We start from the raw sequence: 17,846 nt of genomic DNA, 5'->3' as shown, positions 1-17,846 counted from the left end.
GTCCGCTGGGTTTTCTGTGTTCTGACTGTGGTACCTGTCCTCTTCCCACTCCGTCCCAGGCAGGGGCATTGACTAGAAACACTCTGACCGGCATTGGGGCCAAGATGTTAAAGGTCTGCAGTATTCTCCTCTTCTGCGCTCTGCTGACCCTGCCTCAAGACTCACAGGGCTACAGGCCGGAGCTGATAATCAGGCAGAAGGCTACTGAGAAAGGTGAGTAGAAAATGTCCCATTCGTTCCCCACCCCGCCTGACATGAAACCTGCTAGCTCAGCGAGCCTTTCCTTTAGTACTGTAACATGCCAGCCGTGGGACGGGGTGGAGGTAAGCTGTCTCCTGAGTTCACAGAGATCAGGGGTCTCCTACTTAGTGTCTCTCTTTCCAGCAGCCATTCAAGGTTCTAGGCTTGACACAGGAATTATTGGGTAAAATTCGGCAGCTCATATTATGCAGCAGATCACGATATGATCATGATGGGCTGGGGCCCTTCTGGCTTGGAAATCTGTGTTCCAGTCTTTCTTCCTCCTTTAAGGGCTCAACGAAGTTAAAACGCACCTGTTTAGTCGTCCTAGCACAGTGCATTTATCTACACTGACCCAAAGCCTTCCAGACCTCCCTAAGTGTGCTCACAGAAGCAAGATGGGTGCATATGTGGTGTACGCCCACGGAGACACAAGGTCTGTGTGCGGTGTCACCTGGGGTAACATTGCAAAGATGACGTAGGAGCAGAGCTGCTCAGAAAAATTGCAACCAAAATTTTCTCATCAGAATTTGCTGATTCACCAATATCAAAATGCATCACCGAGATGGTTCAGTTTTGACGACGCTCTGATGGAGGGAGGGTTTCAAACTGTCTGGTTTCCTGCCAGCTTGCCTGATGGGGAGCTGGGGGCCTGGCTCCCAAGCTTCCAGATGCCCAGTGCCTTGTGAGCCAGGGCTTCCAGGTGTACCTGGCAGAGTGCATTGGAGTCGGGGACCCTAGCTAGATTCAAAATTTGGGGTTTTTTTCCCCCTGAACTGGCATGAAATCCGATTGCAAAATATTGCAATCCTCCATCGAATGGAATGGCCTTTCTCTGCCCAGCTCTGGTTAGGAGCCTACGGGCTTGGCCACTTAGCGAGTTAATGTGTGCCAAGCCAGGGTGTGACTCTAGGGAGCACCAGCTTGCAATGCAGTAACATTTCCATATTTCAAAAGTGTCGTCAGCTCTCTGGAGCCTGAACCCATTAATATTCCATGGGAATTCAGCTCCTAGGCACTGGCTTTTCAAAGGTATTTAGGCACCGACAGGTCCAGGGAGGCACCTAATCAGATTTTCAAAGGCACCTACATGGGATGGGTGTCTAACTCCCTTTGGAATCAATGTGCTTAGCTTGTTTAGATGCATTTGTAATTCCCATTAGATGACGCTGTGCCTTTCAGGAGCCAAAACACCTTGGCAAACCTGGCCCTGAGGGCCCAAGTCACCTTTGAAAACAGGACTTAGGCATCTCGGTCACTTCAAATGTCACCTTGGGCCAATGGCCAGCTACATGGAACCATTGGGCTGGATCCTGGAGGTGCTGAACAAGGCGCCTGTCTCCTGCAGACCTTCTGAGCGGCAGAGCAGATCCCCCAGAAAGTCAACGAGGAATCCGGTGGCACCTTAAAGACTAACAGATTTATTTGGGCATCAGCTTTCATGGGTAAAAGCATCTGAAGAAATGAAGTTTTTTTAATCCACGAAAACTGATGCCCAAATAAATCTGTTAGTCTTTAAGGTGCCACCAGACTCCTTGTTGTTTTTGTGGATACAGACTAACACAACTACCCCCTGATATTTGCCCCCAGAAAGTGACTCTCATCCTCCCCCAGCCCCCAGGCCGGATGGGGCCACAAGCCCTACCAGGTTGTGCCAAGAGAGATCATTAACCGTTGCATCCTAGAAGTGAGAGCTGGATGGGCCGCAGGGGCCATCAGCTCCCTCCTGGCACTGGCAGGACATCGCCCCCAAGGTGGAGATAGCCAACGTTAAACTGAGATGCTGCCAACACAACTGAGTAGCTGGGGCCTGATTTTCAGGGGTGCTGGGAACCTGCTCAGCAGGAGAGGTGGGTGCTGAGCCCCTCTGAAAGGCGGGCCCCATGTGAGATGGTGTAGCTGCCGTATAGGCAGCGCTGCAGGAGTGCCCGATGGGGGGGCCCAATGGGCCATACTAACATGTACAGCCCTGTTGCTCCCCGCCCAGGGCTCGCCAGGGCCATCAGTGACATGACTGGCAATCTTTTCAGAGTTTCTAGACTTGGTGTCCCACGTGCTCCATAGGCAAAGTCCTGCGGACGAGCAGCTCAGCGGTGACCCTGGAGGGCAGCTGCCAGGCGCTGGAGGCACGCCCATCGCAGGAAGCCAGCCGTCACTCCTCGGCAGCCTGCTGTCTGCGGTGGGCAGGCTATTAGGTGGGCAGGGAGCTGAGCGTCAGTCCAATGCGCAAGGGGCTGGAGCGGTGCCTTCCTTTGGTGGGCGGGGGGTCAGAGAGGCCAGACCTTTACTTGGGATGGAAGCTAGGAGAGCAGGACAGCCTGTCTATGGGAGGCTACTTGGCTCAAGAGGACAGGGAGCACGTCTGCCTTTGATCAGATGGCTGCTTGGGGGAGGCAGGGGAGTGAGGTTACTTTTAATTGGGAATAACCTTGGTGGGGTACGGGGGGGTCTGCTACATGGGGGAGGAGGTGTCCCAATAAGTGGCGGTAGGGGGTTGCTTGGTGGGGGAGCAGGCGTATCTACACATCAAGGTGCCTTAGGAGGGGGAGCAGGTGTCCCTATAGTTGGAGATATACTCAGTGGGGGAGCAGGTGTCCCTGTAGTTGGAGATCCTCTCAGTGGGGCAGCAAGTCTACCTATAGGTGGAGAAACACTCAGTGGGGGAGCAGGTGTCCCTATAGTTGGAGATGTACTCAGAGGAGAAGTAGGTGTCCCTTTAGGTGAAAGTCTGATGAATGTGGAAGTAAGTATCCCCCTAGGTGGAGAAACACTCAGTGGGGTAGCAGGTGTCCCTATAGGTGGAGATATACTGAATGGGGGATCAGGTCTCCCCATAGGTGGAGATCCACTCGGTGGGGTAGCAGGTGTCCCTATAGGAGGAGATATTCTTGATGGAGGAGTAGGTGTTCTTATAAGTGGAGATCCTCTCAGTGGGGTAGCAAATCTCCCTATAGGTGGGGAGACACTCAGTGGGGTAGCAGGTGTCCCTGGAGTTGGAGATCCTTTCAGTGGGGTAGCAAGTCTCCCTATAGGTGGGGAGACACTCAGTGGAGTAGCAGGTGTATCTGTAGTTGGAGATGCTCTCAGTGGGGTAGCAAGTCTCCCTATAGGTGGAGAGACACTCACTGGGGTAGCAGGTGTCCCTGTAGTTGGAGATCCTCTCAGTGGGGTAGCAAGTCTCCCTATAGGTGGGGAGACACTCAGTGCGGTAGCAGGTGTCCCTATAGGTGGGGAGACACTCAGTGGGGTAGCAAGTCTCCCTATAGGTGGGGAGACACTCAGTGGGGTAGCAGGTGTCCCTGTAGTTGGAGATATACTAAGTGGGGGAGCAGGTGTCCCTGTAGTTGGAGATCCTCTCAGTGGGGCAGCAAGTCTACCTATAGGTGGAGAAACACTCAGTGGGGGAGCAGGTGTCCCTATAGTTGGAGATGTACTCAGAGGAGAAGTAGGTGTCCCTTTAGGTGAAAGTCTGATGAATGTGGAAGTAAGTATCCCCCTAGGTGGAGAAACACTCAGTGGGGTAGCAGGTGTCCCTATAGGTGGAGATATACTGAATGGGGGATCAGGTCTCCCCATAGGTGGGGATCCACTCGGTGGGGTAGCAGGTGTCCCTATAGGAGGAGATATTCTTGATGGAGGAGTAGGTGTTCTTATAAGTGGAGATCCTCTCAGTGGGGTAGCAAATCTCCCTATAGGTGGGGAGACACTCAGTGGGGTAGCAGGTGTCCCTGGAGTTGGAGATCCTCTCAGTGGGGTAGCAAGTCTCCCTATAGGTGGGGAGACACTCAGTGGAGTAGCAGGTGTATCTGTAGTTGGAGATGCTCTCAGTGGGGTAGCAAGTCTCCCTATAGGTGGAGAGACACTCACTGGGGTAGCAGGTGTCCCTGTAGTTGGAGATCCTCTCAGTGGGGTAGCAAGTCTCCCTATAGGTGGGGAGACACTCAGTGGGGTAGCAGGTGTCCCTATAGGTGGGGAGACACTCAGTGGGGTAGCAAGTCTCCCTATAGGTGGGGAGACACTCAGTGGGGTAGCAGGTGTCCCTGTAGTTGGAGATCCTCTCAGTGGGGTAGCAAGTCTCCCTATAGGTGGGGAGACACTCAGTGGGGTAGCAGGTGTCCCTGTAGTTGGAGATCCTCTCAGTGGGGTAGCAAGTCTCCCTATAGGTGGGGAGACACTCAGTGGGGTAGCAAGTCTCCCTATAGGTGGGGAGACACTGAATGGGGTAGCAGGTGTCCCTGTAGTTGGAGATCCTCTCAGTGGGGTAGCAAGTCTCCCTATAGGTGGGGAGACACTCAGTGGAGTAGCAGGTGTCCCTATAGTTGGAGATCCTCTCAGTTGGGTAGCAAGTCTCCCTATAGGTGGGGAGACACTCAGTGGAGTAGCAGGTGTCCCTGTAGTTGGAGATCCTCTCAGTGGGGTAGCAAGTCTCCCTATAGGTGGGGAGACACTCAGTGGGGTAGCAGGTGTCCCTATAGGTTGGGAGACACTCAGTGGGGTAGCAAGTCTCCCTATAGGTGGGGAGACACTCAGTGGGGTAGCAAGTCTCCCTATAGGTGGTGATACACTGAATGGGGTAGCAGGTGTCCCTGTAGTTGGAGATCCTCTCAGTGGGGTAGCAAGTCTTCCTATAGGTGGAGATCCTCTCAGTGGGGTAGCAAGTCTCCCTATAGGTGGGGAGACACTCAGTGGGGTAGCAGGTGTCCCTGTAGTTGGAGATCCTCTCAGTGGGGTAGCAAGTCTCCCTATAGGTGGGGAGACACTCAGTGGGGTAGCAGATGTCCCTGTAGTTGGAGATCCTCTCAGTGGGGTAGCAAGTCTCCCTATAGGTGGGGAGACACTCAGTGGAGTAGCAGGTGTCCCTGTAGTTGGAGATCCTCTCAGTGGGGTATCAAGTCTCCCTATAGGTGGTGATACACTGAATGGGGTAGCAGGTGTCCCTGTAGTTGGAGATCCTCTCAGTGGGGTAGCAAGTCTCCCTATAGGTGGGGAGACACTCAGTGGGGTAGCAAGTCTCCCTATAGGTGGTGATACACTGAACGGGGTAGCAGGTGTCCCTGTAGTTGGAGATCCTCTCAGTGGGGTAGCAAGTCTCCCTGTAGTTGGAGATCCTCTCAGTGGGGTAGCAAGTCTCCCTATAGGTGGAGATCCTCTCAGTGGGGTAGCAAATCTCCCTATAGGTGGGGAGACACTCAGTGGGGAAGCAGGTGTCCCTGTAGGTGGAGATCCTCTCAGTGGGGTAGCAAGTCTCCCTATAGGTGGTGATACACTGAATGGGGTAGCAGGTGTCCCTGTAGTTGGAGATCCTCTCAGTGGGGTAGCAAGTCTCCCTATAGGTGGTGATACACTGAATGGGGTAGCAGGTGTCCCTGTAGTTGGAGATCCTCTCAGTGGGGTAGCAAGTCTCCCTATAGGTGGGGAGACACTCAATGGGGTAGCAGGTGTCCCTGTATGTGGCGAAACACTCAGTGGAGTAGCAGGTGTCCCTATAGGTGGGGAGACACTCAGTGGGGTAGCAAGTCTCCCTATAGGTGGTGATACACTGAATGGGGTAGCAGGTGTCCCTGTAGTTGGAGATCCCTTCAGTGGGGTAGCAAGTCTCCCTATAGGTGGGGAGACACTCAGTGGGGTAGCAGGTGTCCCTGTAGTTGGAGATCCTCTCAGTGGGGTAGCAAGTCTCCCTATAGGTGGGGAGACACTCAGTGGGGTAGCAGATGTCCCTGTAGTTGGAGATCCTCTCATTGGGGTAGCAAGTCTCCCTATAGGTGGGGAGACACTCAGTGGGGTAGCAGGTGTCCCTGTAGTTGGAGATCCTCTCAGTGGGGTAGCAAGTCTCCCTATAGGTGGGGAGACACTCAGTGGGGTAGCAAGTCTCCCTATAGGTGGTGATACACTGAATGGGGTAGCAGGTGTCCCTGTAGTTGGAGATCCTCTCAGTGGAGTAGCAAGTCTCCCTATAGGTGGGGAGACACTCAGTGGGGTAGCAGGTGTCCCTGTAGTTGGAGATCCTCTCAGTGGGGTAGCAAGTCTCCCTGTAGTTGGAGATCCTCTCAGTGGGGTAGCAAGTCTCCCTATAGGTGGAGATCCTCTCAGTGGGGTAGCAAGTCTCCCTATAGGTGGGGAGACACTCAGTGGGGAAGCAGGTGTCCCTGTAGGTGGAGATCCTCTCAGTGGGGTAGCAAGTCTCCCTATAGGTGGTGATACACTGAATGGGGTAGCAGGTGTCCCTGTAGTTGGAGATCCTCTCAGTGGGGTAGCAAGTCTCCCTATAGGTGGTGATACACTGAATGGGGTAGCAGGTGTCCCTGTAGTTGGAGATCCTCTCAGTGGAGTAGCAAGTCTCCCTATAGGTGGGGAGACACTCAGTGGGGTAGCAAGTCTCCCTATAGGTGGTGATACACTGAACGGGGTAGCAGGTGTCCCTGTAGTTGGAGATCCTCTCAGTGGGGTAGCAAGTCTCCCTATAGGTGGAGATCCTCTCAGTGGGGTAGCAAGTATCCCTATAGGTGGGGAGACACTCAGTGGAGTAGCAAGTCTCCCTATAGGTGGAGAGACACTCAGTGGAGTAGCAGGTGTCCCTGTAGTTGGAGATCCTCTCAGTGGGGTAGCAAGTCTCCCTATAGGTGGAGAGACACTCAGTGGAGTAGCAGGTGTCCCTGTAGTTGGAGATCCTCTCAGTGGGGTAGCAAGTCTCCCTATAGGTGGGGAGACACTCAGTGGGGTAGCAGGTGTCCCTATAGGTGGGGAGACACTCAGTGGGGTAGCAAGTCTCCCTATAGGTGGTGATACACGGAATGGGGTAGCAGGTGTCCCTGTAGTTGGAGATCCTCTCAGTGGGGTAGCAAGTCTCCCTATAGGTGGAGATCCTCTCAGTGGGGTAGCAAGTCTCCCTATAGGTGGGGAGACACTCAGTGGGGTAGCAGGTGTCCCTGTAGTTGGAGATCCCCTCAGTGGGGTAGCAAGTCTCCCTATAGGTGGGGAGACACTCAGTGGGGTAGCAGGTGTCCCTGCAGTTGGAGATCCTCTCAGTGGGGTAGCAAGTCTCCCTATTGGTGGGGAGACACTCAGTGGGGTAGCAGGTGTCCCTGTAGTTGGAGATCCTCTCAGTGGGGTAGCAGGTGTCCCTGTAGTTGGAGATCCTCTCAGTGGGGTAGCAAGTCTCCCTATAGGTGGAGATCCTCTCAGTGGGGTAGCAAGTCTCCCTATAGGTGGTGATACACTGAATGGGGTAGCAGGTGTCCCTGTAGTTGGAGATCCTCTCAGTGGGGTAGCAAGTCTCCCTACAGGTGGTGATACACTGAATGGGGTAGCAGGTTTTCCTGTAGTTGGAGATCCTCTCAGTGAGGTAGCAGGTGTCCCTGTAGTTGGAGATCCTCTCAGTGGGGTAGCAAGTCTCCCTATAGGTGGGGAGACACAAAGTGGGGTAGCAGGTGTCCCTGTAGTTGGAGATCCTCTCAGTGGGGTAGCAAGTCTCCCTATAGGTGGTGATACACTGAATGGGGTAGTAGGTGTCCCTGTAGTTGGAGATCCTCTCAGTGGGGTAGCAAGTCTCCCTATAGGTGGGGAGACACTCAATGGGGTAGCAGGTGTCCCTGTATGTGGCGAAACACTCAGTGGAGTAGCTGGTGTCCCTATAGGTGGGGAGACACTCAGTGGGGTAGCAAGTCTCCCTATAGGTGGTGATACACTGAATGGGGTAGCAGGTGTCCCTGTAGTTGGAGATCCCTTCAGTGGGGTAGCAAGTCTCCCTATAGGTGGGGAGACACTCAGTGGGGTAGCAGGTGTCCCTGTAGTTGGAGATCCTCTCAGTGGGGTAGCAAGTCTCCCTATAGGTGGGGAGACACTCAGTGGGGTAGCAGGTGTCCCTGTAGTTGGAGATCCTCTCAGTGGGGTAGCAAGTCTCCCTATAGGTGGGGAGACACTCAGTGGGGTAGCAGGTGTCCCTGTAGTTGGAGATCCTCTCAGTGGGTTAGCAAGTCTCCCTATAGGTGGGGAGACACTCAGTGGGGTAGCAAGTCTCCCTATAGGTGGTGATACACTGAATGGGGTAGCAAGTCTCCCTATAGGTGGAGATCCTCTCAGTGGGGTAGCAAGTCTCCCTATAGGTGGGGAGACACTCAGTGGCGTAGCAGGTGTCCCTGTAGTTGGAGATCCTCTCAGTGGGGTAGCAAGTCTCCCTATAGGTGGGGAGACACTCAGTGGAGTAGCAGGTGTCCCTGTAGTTGGAGATCCTCTCAGTGGGGTAGCAAGTCTCCCTATAGGTGGAGAGACACTCAGTGGGGTAGCAGGTGTCCCTGTAGTTGGAGATCCTCTCAGTGGGGTAGGAAGTCTCCCTATAGGTGGGGAGACACTCAGTGGGGTAGCAGGTGTCCCTATAGGTGGGGAGACACTCAGTGGGGTAGCAAGTCTCCCTATAGGTAGTGATACACTGAATGGGGTAGCAGGTGTCCCTGTAGTTGGAGATCCTATCAGTGGGGTAGCAAGTCTCCCTATAGGTGGGGAGACACTCAGTGGGGTAGCAGGTGTCCCTGTAGTTGGAGATCCTCTCAGTGGGGTAGCAAGTCTCCCTATAGGTGGGGAGACACTCAGTGCGGTAGCAAGTCTCCCTATTGGTGATGATACACTGAATGGGGTAGCAAGTCTCCCTATAGGTGGGGAGACACTCAGTGGGGTAGCAGGTGTCCCTGTAGTTGGAGATCCTCTCAGTGGGGTAGCAAGTCTCCCTATTGGTGGGGAGACACTCAGTGGGGTAGCAGGTGTCCCTGTAGTTGGAGATCCTCTCAGTGGGGTAGCAGGTGTCCCTGTAGTTGGAGATCCTCTCAGTGGGGTAGCAAGTCTCCCTATAGGTGGAGATCCTCTCAGTGGAGTAGCAAGTCTCCCTATAGGTGGTGATACACTGAATGGGGTAGCAGGTGTCCCTGTAGTTGGAGATCCTCTCAGTGGGGTAGCAAGTCTCCCTATAGGTGGAGATCCTCTCAGTGGGGTAGCAGCTGTCCCTGTAGTTGGAGATCCTCTCAGTGGGGTAGCAAGTCTCCCTATAGGTGGGGAGACACTCAGTGGGGTAGCAAGTCTCCCTATAGGTGGTGATACACTGAACGGGGTAGCAGGTGTCCCTGTAGTTGGAGATCCTCTCAGTGGGGTAGCAAGTCTCCCTATAGGTGGAGATCCTCTCAGTGGGGTAGCAAGTCTCCCTATAGGTGGGGAGACACTCAGTGGAGTAGCAGGTGTCCCTGTAGTTGGAGATCCTCTCAGTGGGGTAGCAAGTCTCCCTATAGGTGGAGAGACACTCAGTGGGGTAGCAGGTGTCCCTGTAGTTGGAGATCCTCTCAGTGGGGTAGGAAGTCTCCCTATAGGTGGGGAGACACTCAGTGGGGTAGCAGGTGTCCCTATAGGTGGGGAGACACTCAGTGGGGTAGCAAGTCTCCCTATAGGTAGTGATACACTGAATGGGGTAGCAAGTCTCCCTATAGGTGGGGAGACACTCAGTGGGGTAGCAGGTGTCCCTGTCGTTGGAGATCCTCTCAGTGGGGTAGCAAGTCTCCCTATAGGTGGTGATACACTGAATGGGGTAGCAGGTGTCCCTGTAGTTGGAGATCCTCTCAGTGGGGTAGCAAGTCTCCCTATAGGTGGAGATCCTCTCAGTGGGGTAGCAAGTCTCCCTATAGGTGGGGAGACACTCAGTGGGGTAGCAGGTGTCCCTGTAGGTGGAGATCCTCTCAGTGGGGTAGCAAGTCTCCCTATAGGTGGTGATACACTGAATGGGGTAGCAGGTGTTCCTGTAGTTGGAGATCCTCTCAGTGGGGTAGCAGGTGTCCCTGTAGTTGGAGATCCTCTCAGTGGGGTAGCAAGTCTCCCTATAGGTGGGGAGACACTCAGTGGGGTAGCAGGTGTCCCTATAGGTGGGGAGACACTCAGTGGGGTAGCAAGTCTCCCTATAGGTGGTGATACACGGAATGGGGTAGCAGGTGTCCCTGTAGTTGGAGATCCTCTCAGTGGGGTAGCAAGTCTCCCTATAGGTGGAGATCCTCTCAGTGGGGTAGCAAGTCTCCCTATAGGTGGGGAGACACTCAGTGGGGTAGCAGGTGTCCCTGTAGTTGGAGATCCTCTCAGTGGGGTAGCAAGTCTCCCTATTGGTGGGGAGACACTCAGTGGGGTAGCAGGTGTCCCTGTAGTTGGAGATCCTCTCAGTGGGGTAGCAGGTGTCCCTGTAGTTGGAGATCCTCTCAGTGGGGTAGCAAGTCTCCCTATAGGTGGTGATACACTGAATGGGGTAGCAGGTGTCCCTGTAGTTGGAGATCCTCTCAGTGGGGTAGCAAGTCTCCCTACAGGTGGTGATACACTGAATGGGGTAGCAGGTGTTCCTGTAGTTGGAGATCCTCTCAGTGGGGTAGCAGGTGTCCCTGTAGTTGGAGATCCTCTCAGTGGGGTAGCAAGTCTCCCTATAGGTGGGGAGACACAGAGTGGGGTAGCAGGTGTCCCTGTAGTTGGAGATCCTCTCAGTGGGGTAGCAAGTCTCCCTATAGGTGGTGATACACTGAATGGGGTAGCAGGTGTCCCTGTAGTTGGAGATCCTCTCAGTGGGGTAGCAAGTCTCCCTATAGGTGGGGAGACACTCAATGGGGTAGCAGGTGTCCCTGTATGTGGTGAAACACTCAGTGGAGTAGCAGGTGTCCCTATAGGTGGGGAGACACTCAGTGGGGTAGCAAGTCTCCCTATAGGTGGTGATACACTGAATGGGGTAGCAGGTGTCCCTGTAGTTGGAGATCCCTTCAGTGGGGTAGTAAGTCTCCCTATAGGTGGGGAGACACTCAGTGGGGTAGCAGGTGTCCCTGTAGTTGGAGATCCTCTCAGTGGGGTAGCAAGTCTCCCTATAGGTGGGGAGACACTCAGTGGCGTAGCAGGTGTCCCTGTAGTTGGAGATCCTCTCAGTGGGGTAGCAAGTCTCCCTATAGGTGGGGAGACACTCAGTGGGGTAGCAAGTCTCCCTATAGGTGGTGATACACTGAATGGGGTAGCAGGTGTCCCTGTAGTTGGAGATCCTCTCAGTGGAGTAGCAAGTCTCCCTATAGGTGGGGAGACACTCAGTGGGGTAGCAGCTGTCCCTGTAGTTGGAGATCCTCTCAGTGGGGTAGCAAGTCTCCCTATAGGTGGTGATACACTGAACGGGGTAGCAGGTGTCCCTGTAGTTGGAGATCCTCTCAGTGGGGTAGCAAGTCTCCCTATAGGTGGAGATCCTCTCAGTGGGGTAGCAAGTCTCCCTATAGGTGGGGAGACACTCAGTGGGGTAGCAGGTGTCCCTGTAGTTGGAGATCCTCTCAGTGGGGTAGCAAGTCTCCCTATAGGTGGAGAGACACTCAGTGGGGTAGCAGGTGTCCCTGTAGTTGGAGATCCTCTCAGTGGGGTAGGAAGTCTCCCTATAGGTGGGGAGACACTCAGTGGGGTAGCAGGTGTCCCTATAGGTGGGGAGACACTCAGTGGGGTAGCAAGTCTCCCTATAGGTAGTGATACACTGAATGGGGTAGCAGGTGTCCCTGTAGTTGGAGATCCTATCAGTGGGGTAGCAAGTCTCCCTATAGGTGGGGAGACACTCAGTGGGGTAGCAGGTGTCCCTGTAGTTGGAGATCCTCTCAGTGGGGTAGCAAGTCTCCCTATAGGTGGGGAGACACTCAGTGGGGTAGCAGGTGTCCCTGTAGGTGGAGATCCTCTCAGTGGGGTAGCAAGTCTCCCTATAGGTGGGGAGACACTCAGTGGGGTAGCAGGTGTCCCTGTAGTTGGAGATCCTCTCAGTGGGGTAGCAAGTCTCCCTATTGGTGGGGAGACACTCAGTGGGGTAGCAGGTGTCCCTGTAGTTGGAGATCCTCTCAGTGGGGTAGCAGGTGTCCCTGTAGTTGGAGATCCTCTCAGTGGGGTAGCAAGTCTCCCTATAGGTGGAGATCCTCTCAGTGGGGTAGCAAGTCTCCCTATAGGTGGTGATACACTGAATGGGGTAGCAGGTGTCCCAGAAGTTGGAGAAACGCTCAGTGGGGTAGCAAGTCTCCCTATAGGTGGAGATCCTCTCAGTGGGGTAGCAAGTCTCCCTATAGGTGGGGAGACACTCAGTGGGGTAGCAGGTGTCCCTGTAGGTGGAGATCCTCTCAGTGGGGTAGCAAGTCTCCCTGTAGTTGGAGATCCTCTCAGTGGGGTAGCAAGTCTCCCTATAGGTGGAGATCCTCTCAGTGGGGTAGCAAGTCTCCCTATAGGTGGGGAGACACTCAGTGCGGTAGCAAGTCTCCCTATAGGTGATGATACACTGAATGGGGTAGCAAGTCTCCCTATAGGTGGGGAGACACTCAGTGGGGTAGCAGGTGTCCCTGTAGTTGGAGATCCTCTCAGTGGGGTAGCAAGTCTCCCTATTGGTGGGGAGACACTCAGTGGGGTAGCAGGTGTCCCTGTAGTTGGAGATCCTCTCAGTGGGGTAGCAGGTGTCCCTGTAGTTGGAGATCCTCTCAGTGGGGTAGCAAGTCTCCCTATAGGTGGAGATCCTCTCAGTGGGGTAGCAAGTCTCCCTATAGATGAAGTTGTGTTGGGAGGGGGATCAGAAGCGCCTGTAGTTGCAGATCTGCTCGGTGCGGGAACAGATGTCACTCTAGAGGGTGGGACGCTCAGTGTGACAGCCGGCCTCCCTGTTGGTGGAGGTTTGTCTCTGGGAGAAGATCTGTCTGTCTTTGGAGATTCGCTTCTCAGGAGCTATCAGAGAGCTGCCCCACCTGCTGGAGATCTACCTGTCACGGGACCAATTGCCGGGGGAGACATCGGCAGTACAGGCCTGCTGGGCGCAGAGCTAAGCAAAGTGGTAGGGTAAGTTGAACCCAAAACGATGAAAAATAAATAGGATGAAATTCAATAAATGCAAAATACTCCACTTGGGAAGGAAGAATAAACAGCGCAAGAATGGGCAAAGACTGCCGAGGCAGGAGTGCTGCAGAGAATAATCGCGGGTGATAGTGGATCACAACCTAAATATGAGTCACTAATGTTACTCTGCTGCAGAAAAAGCAAACATCATTCAAGGCTGTTTTAGCAGGAGTGTTGTAAGCAAGGCTGAGAAGTAATTCTTCCGCTCTGCTCCGCGCTGATAAGGCCTCAAGCAGGACACTGTGCCCCGGTCTGGGTACCACACTCCGGGACAGATGTGGACAAATTGGAGAAAGTTCAGAGGAGGCCGTGCCAAGGTGGAGGGCGGGGTCCGTGTGAGAGCTGTGGTTTAACAGATAATGTGGATTAGAGATTCTGTCCTACTGGAACAATTATGAGGCCCTCTAGAGCCTCAGTAGCCACTACGCTGCTCACTACGGCTGCACAAAACTTCTTGGGAATGGTGAGGCTACAGCCCAGATCCTCCTGCTCCAGAAATACAGGACCCAGTCACAGGAGCGTCATTAACTTGTAGCAGTATAGGGCATAGGACACATGGCAGAGTGGTTCTAATGCTGTCTAACCCAGGTGTGAGTGACAGGGGAATCAGGCTCAGTGGTTTTCACACACACATGTTGCTGTTTACCAGGGGACCACTTTGTGCTTTATAAACATTGGTTAGGCCTCACCGTGAAAATAAGAGTCATTGTCCCCATTTTGTACAGCCAGGAGGTGAGGCTGAAGTGACTTGTCCAAGGTCCCCCACAAAATATGTGACAGAATCTTGAAATCCCGAGCTGCAGTCCCTTGCTCTACCCACTAGCCCACGCTGCCCCAAGGCACTAGAAATGACATTTTTCACTTAAAAAAAAAAAGGCAGAAAAGGGATTTGAGGGTTTGAAATATCTCAGCTGCTCACCCTGCTGGGCCAAGCGTTTCTCCTCACTAGCTCTGGTTTCATTTGCAGGCTTAGAATTGAAGAAGTCACTGCCCCTAACGTAACACTGGATGTCTTATCTAACAGTGTGTTGGAAATTACCTTCAAATTAAAACTACACGTTGCAGTTAAGAGGTCAGTAAACATTTGGCATTTTCTTTTGTTGTTCGTTAGCAGAAAGACTCCAGAATGTAGCAGGTTGCTCTGTTGATCTAGGCTTGTAAGCAAAGTTGCAGCTACTTTATTGTATAGGTACCAATCGATATTTGAGGGAAAGGGCCAAATTCTTCCCTGTTGTTAATTGGTGCAGCTACACTGAAACCAATCAAGATGTACCAGTTGACACCACCAAGAATTTGGCATAAAATGTCCACTTCTTTAGGAAGAGGTGTTCCAGGCACACAGTCAAAGTTTTTCATGCCAAAGATGGAGTAAAGACACCAATGCAGAGAGACAGCAAATGTTTTTCATACAGACCCTTTTAGTTTCTTGCAAGGAGGGAGCCATGGATTTGCCATTCTTTTTCGAACCATTTCCTTCTGTGTAAAAGGCTCCTGGCAATGCTGCTGCTGCTGCACCAGAAATCTGAACTGTCCAGTGATTTAAGTGAGCAATTTCTTAAACTACCGGCGCAATGGAGACCAGTCGATTTACCCCAGCTGAGGGCCTGGCTCTGTATACTCATGGATGGCATTTCTGGGACTCGTATCAAATAGCAGAGAGGGAAAAACTGGGTTATTGATGTCTCAGGGGTAGCCTGTTAGTCTGTAGCCACAAAAACAACAAGGAGATGCATCTGAAGAAGTGGGGTTTTTAACCCACGAAAGCTTATGCCGAAATAAATCTGTTAGTCTTTAAGGTGCCACCGGACTCCTTGTTGTTATTGTGGGCTACTGATAGTTTCTTCTTAAAGAGCCCCAGGTTGTGATGTTGCCAGGTAGGTGAAGAGAGTTTCCCCCAGTAAAGAAATTTGGCCTGGTGGCACCTGGTTACTAATGAAGTTGCCCAGGGTGATGTATCCTCCCAGTAGGGCGCTGCCTAGCAAATGTCTAGGGATGGCAAGTGCCAGAGCTGTTGACCTCTCCTGCTCTCAGACCATGGCGTTTGGCTCCAGGCAAACAGATCATGGCTGTTGGGCCCTGGATTCCTTTCGATGCTGGATGTCTGGCATGAGACTACAGACCAAGAGGCATTTTCACTCCCGGCACCCTTTGCGAGGCATTGCATCTGCCGCTGGAGGGGCAGGTCTTGAGGGCACCTGCCCCTCGGTTACTGATTGCTTTGTGGCACTGCACATTGAGTGCCCATTACATTATCTAGTTGCTTTGTCCATCATTGTTCTCAGAGGAGCTTTGGTGAACTGTACTTTTTATGGGGACCTTTCAGTGGTTACAGTCACTTGGGATACGGCTACACTGCAAAAAAAATAAATAAAAAAGCCCAGGACAGCAAGTCTCAGAGCCAGGGGCAACTGACTCGGGCTCACGCTCTGGGGCTAAGAATAACAGTGTGGGCTTTCAGGCTTGGGCCAGATCTGGGCTCTGAGACCCACCCCCATCACTGGGGGTTCCACAGCTAGGGCTCTGAGTTCCCGAGCGCAAACGTCTGCGAGCTGCTATTTTCAGTCCTTTAGTGCAAGCCCAAGTCAGCTGACCCGAGGGGCTCTCAGGCTTGCTGCTGTAGGTCTATTTTTGCGGTGTCGTCCTGCCCCGGGAGGTACAATTTCCCATGCTGCATAGGGAAGGCAGCTTGTGGGCTATGTGAAAGACAACACGTGGCAGGTATGGAAGCACGTACATTTTCGTTTGGATTCACACTTTGAGTGTTGTGACAAACTTATAAAAACCCTTTGTGGGGTTAGTGATAGCCAGTTTTCAGCACCTGCTTGTGCTGCTTCTAGGCCATGACCCAACAGTCCCTCTTTGGAAGAGTCGGATTGCAAGACTGTCTGAAGGGATTCGTTTAACCCAAGCTTGTTTCTTTAGTCCCCTTGACCTCTTAGGTGAAATAATTGAAGTTGAAGTGCTCAAGAACATCACCATTGCAATCAGAAGGGGAGATCCCAGCCTCGTCCTTGAGGACTGCAAAACCCCTCTTGGTTACATGGACATCACAGTTCTGAAAGCGTAAGTAACAGCTCCTTGTCTGGACTCCAGCAGCATTGCTCAGTAAACAGCAGGTGCATAGCATGCGCTGCAGGGCACCCATTCCGCTTGCAACATCTGAGCCTACACATTGCATGAATGAAGGTTCTTACGCTTAAGGAGGGTTTGATTTCTAGTCAATATTCAGCTGTATCATGAACTACTGAGACAGTCAGCATTTCACCCTTGCGTGCGCATGGAATGAAGGGGAGTCTCAATCACGGGCTCATGGGAATGCCTTGCCAGACTTTTGTAGATACAGACTAACACGGCTACCCCCTGATACTTGCCAGACTTGAAATCCTGCTCTAGACGCTGCTCACTGCTTTATGACGAACACATCTCTCCTGTATTGTGACTCATAACTCCACTGCTAAGCAAGCTGCCGCTATTAACCACTGAACGTTTAACCTACGCAGATCTTCCCTGCCCCTGGAGAATGAAATCCTGACCCTCGTAACGCGTGTACTGGACAGAACCCTTCCTCAGATCCTGCAGAAGATTGTAAGTCTAAAAAGAGTTTCTGCTGCGGGTTGAGCTGAATAAGGACCCCTGTTAAAAATGCACTGGTGGATGACTAGCCTTTCAATTGGTTCCAGCTGTCACTGACTGCCCAGACAGAACTGGCAGGGAATCGAAAGTGTCTTTTCAGGTGTTGAGTATTTTTCTCTGAATCTCTTTAGAGCAACTGATCTGTGCTGAGGTTTTGACCATTCAAGATGGCAGAACTATTGTAAGAGCTCATGAGATTTCCACTAGTTTGACATGAAGTCTCATGGGAGCAGTTGATCTCATGGGATGTCAGCAGTTCTCCAGAATGTAAACGTACCCGTCCCAGCAGAGTGCCCGACTGCACATGCATGATGCCAGGGTCACGTGTGAACTATGTCCAAGTTTCAGAGTAGCAGCCGTCTTAGTCTGTATCCGCAAAAAGAACAGGAGTACTTGTGGCACCTTAGAGACCAACAAATTTATTTGAGCATAAGCTTTCGTGGGCTACAGCCCACTTCTTCGGATGCATAGAATGGAACATATATTGAGGATATATATACACATACAGAGAGATGAAAAGGTGGAAGTTGTCTTACCAACTCTGAGAGGCCAATTAAGTAAGAGAAAAAACTTTTGAAGTGATAATCAAGATAGCCCAGTACAGACAGTTTGATAAGAAGTGTGAGAATACTTACATGGGGAGATAGATTCAATGTTTGTAATGGCTCAGCCATTCCCAGTCTCTATTCAAGCCTAAATTGATTGTCTCTAGTTTGCATATCAATTCGAGTTCAGCAGTTTCTCGTTGGAGTCTGTTTTTGAAGCTTTTCTGTTGCAAAATTGCCACCCTCAGGTCTGTTATTGAGTGACCAGACAGGTTAAAGTGTTCTCCTACTGGTTTTTGAATGTTATGATTCCTGATGTCAGATTTGTGTCCATTTATTCTTTTGTGTAGAGACTGTCTGGTTTGGCCAATGTACATGGCAGAGGGGCATTGCTGGCACATGATGGCATATATCACATTGGTAGATGTGCAAGTGAACGAGCCCCTGATGGCGTGGCTGATGTGATTAGGTCCTATGATGATGTCACTTGAATAGATATGTGGACAGAGTGTTTGTCACTTGAATAGATGTGTCCAA

Source organism: Malaclemys terrapin, chromosome 12, assembly GCF_027887155.1.
Source record: "Malaclemys terrapin pileata isolate rMalTer1 chromosome 12, rMalTer1.hap1, whole genome shotgun sequence".
Lineage (NCBI taxonomy): Eukaryota > Metazoa > Chordata > Testudines > Emydidae > Malaclemys > Malaclemys terrapin.
This window is presented reverse-complemented; position numbering follows the sequence as displayed.